We start from the raw sequence: 13,080 nt of genomic DNA, 5'->3' as shown, positions 1-13,080 counted from the left end.
ATAATGATCAAGCGGGGTGCCGCCCCTACACCTAAAATAGGTGTAAGGGCGGCTAGATGTCTAAGGGTTGCACTACGACAGCATATGATACGAAGAACAATGCTAACCCTAACACATCTAAGATAACTATGTTGCTCGCCATCAAAAAGGCTTCAGTACGAGCAACGCATGAACGACGAATAAACTTGTACTGCCTAGATCGCAAGATGCGATCTAGGCAGCATGATGCTTACCCGGAAGAAACCCTCGAGACAAGGGAGTTGGCGATGTGCCTAGATTGATTTGTGGTGAACGTGATTATTGTTTATTTCATAAACCCTAGATACATATTTATAGTCCGTAGACTTTCTAACGTGGGAATAATCCCAACCGTGCACGAGCCAAACTCTAACTAACCGACACGTAATCTACTATATTACAGATACACGGGCAAACTAGCCCAAACCTTGCATAACAGGCCGATTCACGTATTTCTTCCATATATATTCTTCAAGCCCATCTCGATCGCGGCCCACCTCTGACTCGGTCAAATTCTGGTGATAACACATGCCCCCCTGGTTTTGGAATTGATAATTCCAAAATCACTCTGCTTTTTCTTCGTCGGGTCATGTCGTGGCAGAATCGTCGCAGTATCCTTCATCATGATGCCTTGCCTTCTCAACTTCTCCGCGTGACCTGGCGCGTTTTTTAGGCACCACTTCCTCGGAAGCTCGCTGTGGCATTGAATTTCCACTATATCCCCTTTTATTTAACCGCTCCAAACAGTTTACTTCCGCATCCCCTTCGCATTAGCACTCCAAAAGCCCTCCTGCGCCACCATGTCTTCTTCCTCCTCTGCTTCATCGGATCTTTCCACCCAGTCCTCTTCTTCCCGCGAGCCGACGCCGGAGCAGAACCCGGAGGAGGTCCATGCGGCCAACACCCGCCGTGCCATCGAGGCCGGGGAGGAATCGAGCCATGATTTCTCCGTCTGGTCTGAGGACGACAAGTCTTTGACCGACGGGGAAAGTGACCTCCGCTTCCTCGCCGACGGGGAAACGGAGGAGGAGAGCGATGACGATCGCTTCTCCTGCGACGACTTCACCTCCCCCGAGGAGGAGGAGGAGAAGGAGGAGGAGGAGGAGGGGGACGACACCTCCTCCGACGAGCCGCCGGCCAAACGGTTCTGCCCTTGGCCGGGGAACCTCAGCGACTTCGACAGCGACGACGACGACGCTGACGAGGAGGATGAGGACAATGAGGGCCCGGCCTGCGGCCGCTGGAGCAGCGACGACGAGCCCGCCGGGTGTAGCGCCGACAGTGGCGACGACGGCGACGACGAGGGCAGCGATGGCCCGTAGATAGGACCTTTAGCATAGGATCAGTAGTAGTAGATGGGGCAATGTATCCCCTAGTACTTCCTTTTGAGAGCAATCAGCTCTTTATGTAAGAAATCTTGCTTATCAATGAAGAACTTCTCCCAATTTGATTTTGCCGATTTCCCTTGAGCTTAATTTAGCCGATTTCCCCTCATACCTATCTTGCCGATTTGTCCCCTTAGCCAATGCTTAATGAGCCGATAGCAACGCATCGGTCCTTCATAATCCATCCTTCAATTCTTCAGCTGATGTCCTTGAGATCTGGTGGATACTGTAGAGTTTTCAAGAGAGCCCTTAAATTTCTCGCACCAGCTCCAGCGATCCTCTTCTGCGAGCACTCATCATTTTGTGAAGAAGGTTGCGACGAAGAACCAGCCGATGACACTCCAATCGGCTTCTAAAAAACAGAGCATCTACCAGGCTAGCTGCCCCCCGAGCCTCAGTCATGGCGAGAATATTGGTGAGGATGCACAGATCAGACCAAGGGCTTTGAACTCAGGTAACTCTGAGGCAGCCACCATGTCGAACCAGCCGAACTTGCTCCGATGACCAAGGTGCCGATTGATTGCCTCTTCCTCCGTTGAAAGCCGATATTGTAGACGAAACACCTACGGCTTAACGAGCAAAAGGCCGTCTTGCACGCCATAGCTGACTTCTAGGTGCAATCGGCTCACTGCAGCTGAGGAAGCTCTCATTGTTTGCCCCCTTGAAGAAGTAGAGGACTTGATGAAAATCCGCGTCTTGAACACGCAGCAGGTAGATCCTGTGTAATTGTACTAGAGTCGACGGCTGTGCGTCGGCTTTGTTTCTTAGTTCTAAAGTCGATGTCCTTGCATCGGCTGTATATCATGAAATTTTTTTTTACTGGCCGATTTTTTCTATCGGCCCCCAACATTTCACTGCACACATGTTCATCTGCACATGTTCATCTGATTAGGTGCCCCCCGAGCCGAATCTGTCAGGTAACTGCAGATATTGGCTCTGTAGCTTAGCCAAGGCACTGTATTTGCACGTCGGCTCCGGTAGGACCAATGTTGATTTTTCCTAACTCATCAGCCGACGTAAAACCGCTGCCCAGCAGATCGATGTTGAACACAAGCAGAACATGTGGTGAGGATAATTTTGGCCGATTGCTGGAATCGGCCTCCATATTGAATCGCTCAATGAAGGTTTTGTAATGTTCCTTCATAGATCTTTGGGGCCGATCCCAAGGATCGGCTTTGCCACGTTTGTCCATAGGTTGGTTCTTGCTACACGGTCAGGCCGGTGGATAAGACCAGCCTAACCCCGTTCTTCGTCACGTCGATGCGCTCGCAGTCGTCCAAATTGATACCTGAGAGTGGCTCTTGGCCTGCTGTTTCCCAAGCGTTCATGCCAGCCGTTGAAATCTCGGCTGAGTCATCTGCATGGACGACCTCTACATCATCTCCATCCCACTGTATTACGCATCGGTGCATCGTGGATGGGATGCAACAGTTGGCGTGGATCCAATCTCTTCCTAGCAGGACAGCATAGGTGCTCTTGCTGTCGACGATAAAGAACGTCGTAGGGATGGTTTTCCTTCCTACGGTCAGATCCACGTTCAGAACACCTTGTGCGTCGGACGCTTGGCCGTTGAAATCGCTCAATGTCACGTTGGTCTTGATCAGATCCGAGCTAGAGCGTCCCAACCGACGTAGCATGGAGTATGGCATAATGTTGATCTGCCGCTCCGGTGTCCACCAGCATCTTGTTAACGAGGCCTCCCATCGATATAACCTCGCAAGTACGGGGCCTTCGGATGTACCGTAGCTTCTTTCTCGTGGCTTCTCAAAGATAACCGGCCGTGGGCCGCGATCAAGTTGTGCCACGGGTGCCTCGTCTAATCCTGGAGCACTGAACTCCGTAGGAAGGATGAACACCATGTTTGTGCCAGCCGATGTTTCATCATCGGCTTTCCTTTGCTTGGGGCGCCACTCCATTTTTTGTGGTCGACCCTCTTCATCCAGGGTTCGCTGGATCTTCGCGGCCAGATCAGGCCGCGCCTTCCTTAGCGTGTGCAGGTATAACCTTTCGGCTTCCTCCAAGCCGCGCAGTCGCTGAACCCTATGCTTTTGGGAACGGCTGAGCCCATCAGGGCACCACCTTGGCCGGTGGTACCTGTCTTCTTCTTCTTCATCATCGTCTCCCAAATCCTCGAGATCTTCCACCCGAGGGGACTCAGCGTGCTTGCTCCGAGGTGGGAGAGGCCCTAGACGTTTGAACACGGACACGTTAGCTGCATCCTTCCTCTTCTGTCTACATTCTGGGCGATTGCTCGATTGTAGGCAATCGGCTCATTCCTGAATCCCAGCAGTGTCTGAAGAAGGGGCAGTCCCAGTGCCTATTCTCGTCGTCTTGCTCCCTCGATTTTTCCTTGGCACGGCGCTCGTACTCCTCCTCATTGCGATCATGCCGACGATGTCTCCTGTCGTCCCTAGCCAGACGGTCTCTATCATCATCGTCACTGGATCGTCGGCGTCGGCTATATTGACTCACGTACTTGTTGAGGAGGTGATCGGAGAGAGGTCGCTGATATCTTACATTCTTTACTTCTCCCTCTGTGATGTAGCGCTTGCCATCGTGATGGAGCCGATCGCGTGGAGCGGCCTCCTCTGTGTCCTTGCTACGAGAGCAGCTGCCCTCGTCTCCATCCTTGCCAGAGTGGTGTCCAGGTCCTACCATGTTGATGTTGAACGAGAATCCTGGCTGGCAACCTTCAGGGTAAGTGCACTCCACCATGTTAACGGCGGGGAAGGGGTGGGTGTCGACCTTCATGGCGTACTGGGTTGAAAATCGGACGTCCTTGTTCTATCGCCATTTGGATCGCCGACGCCACACCCTGCGGTCGTTGGTGGCATGGGAGAACGAGTTATGCCATTTGCGGTATGGCTTTCCGTTCAGCTCTCGTACCGTGGGGATCTTGAGGCCTTCGGGTAACTTCAACTGCTTCTCCTTGAGTAAGAGGTCGAAGATTTGCTCGGTTTTAGTCACGTCAAAATCGAACCCTCCGGGCGGACCCGGTGGCTTAACCCATTTGCAGGACACGGGGTTGCCCCCGAGTCCATTCAGCCACTGCTACTTCTTGATCTCCCGCGAGCCTTCGTCTTCATCTGCCTCAACCAGGACTACCGCACGCTTGAATTTGTCCTGGTACGGAGTCCGGGTGGCGCTTGTTCATATAAAGACAGTTTCGAACCATGTGCGCCGGTGAAGGGTAGTACGCTTGGGAGGCCATATCCTTGATTTGTGATGCAAGGCCCACCACTGCCAACTCGACTGCTTCTTTTTCAGTCACACGAGCCGAATAACATCGGTTCCTAAGATTTCTGAAGCGCTGGATGTATTCTGCCACAGTTTCTCCATGCTTCTAACGTATTTGTGCGAGATCGGCAAGTCCAGACTCGGAAGCCTCTGAGTGATACTGCATGTGGAACTGTTCTTCCAACTGCTTCCAAGTCCGGATCGAGTCTGGTGGCAACGAAGTGTACCACCCGAAAGCCGATCCCGTGAGGGACCGTGCGAAGAACCTCACACGTAGCTCATCCGCTGCCGAGATCGTGCCCAGTACGTGCCAAGTATCGGCTCACATGCTCGATGGAGCTGGAACCATCCGATCCATTGAACTTGGAGAAATCGGGAGCCGATATTTGGGTGGTAGCGGGATCAACTCGTACTCGTTGGGGTACGGCTTGGAATAGCCGATTGTCCTCCTTTTCGGCACCATGCCGAACTGGTCTCTCGGTATAGTACCGATTTGATCCGCGGTGCTTGGCCGCGGAGTCGAACTACGAAGATTCGCCGGAGTGGCATACTTAGCCAGCCATGCTTGCTTTTCCAGCTCTGAGCCAACTGCAGGAGCTGCGCTCTGGAGGTTTGTTGGAGTGGCGTACTTGGCTAGCCACGTCTGCTTCTCAAGATCTGTCGCTGAAGTTCCTCCTGCTTTTCCAGAAGTCCCTGCTGTTGCAGTCTGGTTTGTGAGTGCCCAGTTACTGCAGTCTGGCATGTATGTGCACGTGTATCCGTGAGGGATCTCCTTAGGCGCCTCGTACAAGAACTGGTAGTCGCTAGGGTCACCACCGATCTTGTAGACGACGAATGCCGGTGAATTCGGCACTTCTGGTGCTGCCAACGCGAATGGCAACGGTGGACGGGACTGGAGTGGCATCTCTCCTTGGTATGTCCCGAGAGCTGGTCCTGACGGAGAGTACTGGTGCCTCATGATCTCCTGGATCACTCGAAGAGCAACACGCTCCAAAGTGTTCACCAGGTTCTCAGAGTGGCGGTGTAGCGAATGAGCTACCATGAAGTTAACCTCCTGACGTAGGGACCTGGTGCGTTCTTCTGATGGGGCGGACAGGTCTATTCCATCGAGCGCACCTTCAGGTGAGAACCCTTTCCACCTGATGCCATGTGAGCGGGTTCTGTGAAAGGAGGCGATGAGGTCGGCTTCGAGGATCGCTTTGACCTCGTCATACTTCTTCTTGAGCTCCTCGGTCAGATCCTCATACGAGACTGGAGTGCCGTCCGCCATCTCAGATGTAGATGGCGATGTGGTTGATGTCGAAGATTGTCCCACCGGGCGTGCCAGAATGTGTTGCGGTCAGAAACCCACCGGCGAGCAGCGACGGGCAACACAGGAGAGCCGGGAGCAACTTAGGGCTGCGGCTGGCCCTGGTCCCTCCGAGCGACGGCCCGCACAGAACTCCGGCACACACGTCCGATGCTGGTGCAAGGGCGTGCCACCTGACCTATACCTGGTCAGGAAGGTGATGGAGATGCCTCGCTTAGTTTCCTGCATGGCATACACGTAAACATTAAATACGAGCCTCGATCGGCTCTCAGGTTGTCCTGTGAATTGGCTCAAAGAGCCGATCCACCCATGATTCGCACGAGGTGTACGAATATATGGTGGTCCTGCTTGATCAAGATAAAGCTAAAACGATCTACGACGATTTGGGGTTTTCACCGCATAATCGGATCATCCTACTCGTGATTGGGCCTCGCGGTCACGCACGGTGATCGTAAGCCGATCCTAGACAGGGCCTAAAAACCAACACGAGGTTGATCCCCGGAACATCCTGTCTAGGGCTAGCAAACTACACCCTACACGTCGCTGGATCCTCCAACCCTTTGTAAGGCCTAACTATGCAGATATTAAACTAATCCTTGAAGAATAAGGAGCAACCATAACGGATCGGATCTACTAAATAATGATCAAGCGGGGTGCCGCCCCTACACCTAAAATAGGTGTAAGGGCGGCTAGATGTCTAAGGGTTGCACTACGACAGCATATGATACGAAGAACAATGCTAACCCTAACACATCTAAGATAACTACGTTGCTCGCCATCAAAAAGGCTTCGATACGAGCAACGCATGAACGACGAATAAACTTGTACTTGCCTAGATCGCAAGATGCGATCTAGGCAGCATGATGCTTACCCGGAAGAAACCCTCGAGACAAGGGAGTTGGCGATGCGCCTAGATTGATTTGTGGTGAACGTGATTGTTGTTTATTTCATAAACCCTAGATACATATTTATAGTCCGTAGACTTTCTAACGTGGGAATAATCCCAACCGTGCACGAGCCAAACTCTAACTAACCGACACGTAATCTACTATATTACAGATACATGGGCAAACTAGCCCAAACCTTGCATAACAGGCCGATTCACGTATTTCTTCCATATATATTCTTCAAGTCCATCTCGATCGCGGCCCACCTCTGACTCGGTCAAATTCTGGTGATAACAGCATCACTCATTTTCCAAATAAGTCGGCATTAAATATGTTTGGTCTTCTGGTGGAACCTTAATTCCGTGGTCTGAAATATGTCACTAATATTGTCACACACAATATAGCTTCAAAGTTCTGACACTATCGGAACTACACCAAGTTCTCAAAGAACTTCTTGACTTAACATCCTCAATCATTGTCAAAACAATGACATATTCGGCCTTCTTTTGTAGAATCTGTCACAATATTTAGAACTCTTCTAAATCTAGCATTGTGCTACCTTTTAAACAACACTTAGCCTAATTGAGATTTGAAATTCATTTTATATGTGATCAAACTAATATCGGTGCAACACTTTACAGCGATTTGTTTGTCATTACCCCATACAAAACTATATATATTCTTGGTTCTTCTAAAGTACTCAAGGATATTCTTACTGTCGTCCAATGATCATCACATGAATCATTATGGTACATGCTCATAACACTTTAGAGCACATGACATCTGATTGTGTACATATTATTCGTCATCTATAATCACTCATGTGTTTTTACTCATTGAGTGTCAAAATACACTCAAGTCTTGTTAAACCTTCTCATGAAAAGAACACCTTCTTAATATTTATATATTGAACTACTTCAATATCCATTCTATGTACTTTGACTTAAACTTATTATGTGTTTCAATCTATCTTCATAGATCTTGACACTAAATATGTTTCAGTCCATATACTTTCATTGAAGTTAATTCTCAATGAAACCTTTTATTCACATCAAGTATATAATTACATCATTTATAATCAACGATATGTCATCTACATAAAGTATTATAAATATGTCTCAGCGCTCCCACTTAATTTCTTGCAAATGCAACCATCTTCATCGTTTCTGATGAAATCAAAAACTCTTTGACTATTTCATCCGGTGAAGATTCCAACTCCGTGATACTCACTTCATCTAATTGAAGTTCGTATACCTATCTAGTATTCCAGGGACCAGCAAAACTCTTGGTTTGTATCTTGTATACACCTTTAATACACACTTCTGTTAAGTAATGTATTTTGCCATCCTACTAGCATATCCCATAAAAGAAATATGTAGCTATTACTAGAATAATCCACATAGACTATAAGCATCGTACGGAAGATCTAATCTTATCGTAGTCAACTCTTTGAACTTTGTCGTAAACAATCTTTTCGACAAGTCGTGCTTCTTCAAGGATATTTCATCCAAGTCCATCAATTTTATAGATCAATTTACTTTCAAAAAGTATTCACCTATCTTGGATTTCATGGCGCAGAGCCATTTTAACGGAGTCAGGTCCCATCATAACTTCTTTGTATGTAGTTGGTTTATCATTGTTCAAAAACAATCCTTTGTCCATAAATCATTTATTTGATCACAAAGTAAACCATACCTACAAGGTTCAATAGGTACTTCGATCTCCATGGCTAAAACACTTTGTAGTCATGGGAGCCATGATCGTCGTGGCCACTTCCGGAACCAATTCCGATGCTGCGCCACTCTGATCATTATGCTCAGGTTCATAAACCTTATCAAGTTCTATTGTCCTCCCACTCAAATATTTCGCTAGAAACAATTTCTTGGAAATAAGTAAGAAATATCGACAAACACTTTTGTCTTTGTCTCCATAGTGGAAAGAATTCCCAATTAATTCTTTGGGATAACCAACAAAGACATTCATTCGATTTTGGTTGTAAACTTATTTACTTATGCTATGCATACCAAAATTTAAGAAAGGACTATTAGGGTTCATACCCATGCCATAACTCGTATGGTGTCATTTCAACGGATCATGATGATGCTCTATTCAGATGTAAAAGCGGTAGTCTCTAAAGCATAATCCACAAAAATATAATGGCTTCATTTTATTTTATCTCATCATTAATCCAACAAGGTTTGGATACATCTCTCGGATACTACATCATCACTATGATACTCCAAGAAATGTGAGTTGTAGAACAATTTCATAACTCTCTTAGATGTTCGCTAAAACCCGTAATTCAAATATTTCCACCATGATCCAATCATAGATATTTAACTTTTCTATTACGATGATTTCCACTTCATGCTGAAATTTATTTGAATCCATTCAAATGTTTCAAACTTCTTCCTTATCGAATATATCCACATATATATACTCAATTCATGTTGGAAGTTTTCATGAAGTAGAAGAATCTCCCACACACAACTATGCCCGATGAACCACATATATCATCATGTATGTTTCCACTAAGTTAGTTGCCCGTTCAACTCTTGGCCTATGAACGGTATTTCAGTCATTCTCTTTAGAAAAGACTTGCAAGCGCCAAACGATTCAAAAATCAAATGACTCCAAAAATCCATTTGCATGGAGTTCCTTCATGCGTTCCTCTCTAACATGACCTAAATGGCGGTTCCACAAATAAGTGGAATTCAAATCATTTGCCTTATGGCATTTTAGCGTCAGTGTTATGTATGTGTGTTTCACCATTAAGATTTATAATAATTTATCCATCGTACATGGAGTAATGTCATAATTTGAACAACTCATTGTTTTCATTTGACCAGAGCAAAATAACATTTTATTAAGTTCTTTATTATAAATTCTAAGGGCTAGGTAGAATGCCAACGACAAACATAATAACACTTTCTTATGTTTCAGACGTGCATTATTACCATATTCCTTATCAGTCACTTAGGTCATCGTATTCTTGTATTGCGTTGTATTGTATGACATCTCATACCAACCAATCTGGTACAAATACCCAAGAATTTCATTGTGTGACCAAACTAGGAATACATTCATAACATGTATATCATCTATATACTCCTGAGCTAGACTTTCTAGTCTTTTCTTTCTTTCTGCCAATAATCTTTTGTAGTTTCTCTTTTAGCTTTCCTCATTCTCAGAAAACACTTCACCTTCAATAACTTCTAGGTCCATTGGTCAAATATCAATAACCTTGAGGTTCTTACTTTGAAGTTGATCATCATATGACAAGTGTTCCAGATTTCACTATTAGTAACTTTGTAATATGATGAACAATTTCACTCATAATTTTATCCATTATATCATGACGACTTTCCGAGACCATGTCTGTACATGCTAGGCTCGTAAAGTTTAACCTCAGTATTCGCATGTGCAAATCTGGCTTGCACCCGTTGTATGCACACGTAGAATCTATAACACCCGATCATCACGTGATTCTTCGAAACGATGAGTCTTAGCAACGGTGCATACTAAGGACGATCACTTCATGGATATGCGAATATCGTTAGTGCCCCAATAGTTGGAGGATTGGGACGCCTGGCGTCTTCAACCTTCATACATTCCCATAAAACTTATGAGTTTATGTAGTCTCACCAAATTATATTCTTTCACCTTGCAATAAGGTCTTAGATATCACATATATCTCATACCTTGCTTATTTCTGAAAACTAAATTTTCAGCTCCTTACTTTTCAAACAGATTTGAACTTCAAGTTTCACGGAGACAAGATGATTCTAGGTACTAATTGAAACCATTGTTCTTTGAATCAGCAATGTGAGGTTTACTAAAAGTTTGCAATAGGACTTAATCATTTCTTGATTCTTTAACAATACGGTACCAGTCCGTAAAGTTACTTGTCAGACTTAACAGTATTTCTATCTCAATTACAAGACTAGCGCATGGTAGAAAACGATGCCACTTCTACAAATTTAATTCAAAATACTATTCAGACTATGTTCATGATAATTAGTTCATGTTTTAATCTAATTACTAAAGAACTCCCACTTAATACAACATCCCTCATAGTTGTTAAGTGGTACACGATCCACATCCACTACACCAAAACCGATCATCATGTGAGATGATGTAGCTTCAATGGTGAACATCAACATGTTGATCATATCATCCATATGACTCGTGTTCAACCTTTCGGTTTCCGTTGTTCCGAGGCCATGTCTGTACATGCTAGGCTCTTCAAGCAAACACAAGTATTTCCGTGTGTGCAACATGGCTTACACCCGTTGTATGTGAACGTAGAGTCTATCACATCCGATCATCACGAGATGCTTCGAAACGACGAACTGTAGCAACGGTGCATACGAGGGGAAAACACTTTATTATCTTGATATTAATATGAGGGATCATCTTATAATGCTACCGTCGCGATCTAAGCAAGATAAGATGCATAAAGGATTAACATCACATGCAATTCATATGTGATATGATATGGCCTTGTAGTCTTTGCGCCTCTGATCTTCATCTCCAAAGCACGAACATGATCTCCATCATCAACGGGCATGATCTCCATCATCGTCGGCGTAGCGTCAAGGTCCATGGCGCCGTCTTCATGGTTGTTCACCGTGTGTAGCAACTATTACAACTACTTTGAAATAATACTACAACATGAAATATAAAGACAACCATAAGGCTCCTGCCGGTTGCCACAATACAATAATGATCATCTCATACATATTCATCATCACATCATGGCCATATCACATCACCAAACCCTGCAAGAACAAGTTAGACGCCTCTAATATGGTTTGCATATTTTACGTGATTTAGGGTTTTCGAGTAAGATCCAATCTACCTACGAACATGAACCACAACGGTGATACTAGTGTTGTCAATAGAAAGAGTAATTTGAATCTTCACTATGGTGAGAGAGACAGACACCCGCAAAGCCACTTATGCAATACAAGTTGCATGTCGAGCGTGGAGCAAGTCTCATGAACGCGGTCATGTAAAGTTAGCCCGGCGCCGCTTCATCCCACCATCCCGCAAGATGCAAAGTACACGAACTAAAGACAACAAAGCATCAACGCCCACAAAACAATTGTGTTCTACTCGTGCAACCAATCTATGCATAGACACGGCTCTGATACCACTGATGGGATTCGTAGCATAGAAAACAAAAAAATTCCTACCGCAAGAACGAATAACAAGCCAAGATCTAATCTAGTAGATGTTAGCAATGAGAAGATCATGAGACTAACCCTTGAAGATTTCCAAAGCCTACGATATTAGATCTCGTTGTGGATGTAGTCGATCACTTGCCGCTTGCAAAAGCGCGTAGAAGATCTTGACGGTGCCACAATCGGTTAGCACCTCCGTACTCGGTCACATGTTCGGTGTTGATGACGACGTCCTTCTCCCCGTTCCAGCAGGCAGCGGATGTAGTAGATCCTCCTCGGAATCCCGTCAGCACGACGGCGTGGTGGCGGTGGTGGTGGAGATCTCCGGCAGGGCTTCGCCAAAGCGTATGCGTGAGAGGTGGAGGAGGAGGGCGGCTAGGGTTTGGGGAGAGGGGGCTATGGGCGCCGGCCTCTGGGGGGCAAGGGTGGTGCGGCCAAGGTGTGGCCGGCCCCCTCCCTCTCCTCATCTATATATAGGTGGAATAGCCCCAAGGGTTTGCCCAGAAAACGAATAAGAGTCCAACTCCTAAACCTTCCATAAGGACGAAACCTACCCAAGGTGGGACTCCTACTCAAGGTGGGACTCCCACCCCTTCCTTGGTGGGGTGGCCGGCCACCATGGGGTGGAGTCCACCTGGGACTCCTCCTCCCTTAGGCTGGCCGGCCAAGGTGGGTGGAGTCCCTCCGGGACTCCACCTTCCGCGGTGATTTCTTCCGGACTTTTCTAGAACCTTCCATAAATACACCGGATCATTTTCAAACCTAGAAAATGACTTCCTATATATGAATCTTATTCTCCGGACCATTCCGGACCTCCTCGTGATGTCCTGGATCCCATCCGAGACTCCGAACAAAACTTCGAACTCCATTCCATATTCCATATCTACTTAAACGACATCAAACCTTAAGTGTGTCACCCTACGGTTCGTGAACTATGCAGACATGGTTGAGACTTCACTCCGACCAATAACAATTAGCGGATCTGGAGATCCATAGTGGCTCCCACATATTCAACGATGAGTTAGTGATCGATTGAACCATTTACATACGATACCGAT

The sequence above is a fragment of the Lolium rigidum genome, chromosome 3 (genome assembly GCF_022539505.1).
Source record: "Lolium rigidum isolate FL_2022 chromosome 3, APGP_CSIRO_Lrig_0.1, whole genome shotgun sequence".
Classification (NCBI taxonomy): domain Eukaryota; kingdom Viridiplantae; phylum Streptophyta; class Magnoliopsida; order Poales; family Poaceae; genus Lolium; species Lolium rigidum.
This window is presented reverse-complemented; position numbering follows the sequence as displayed.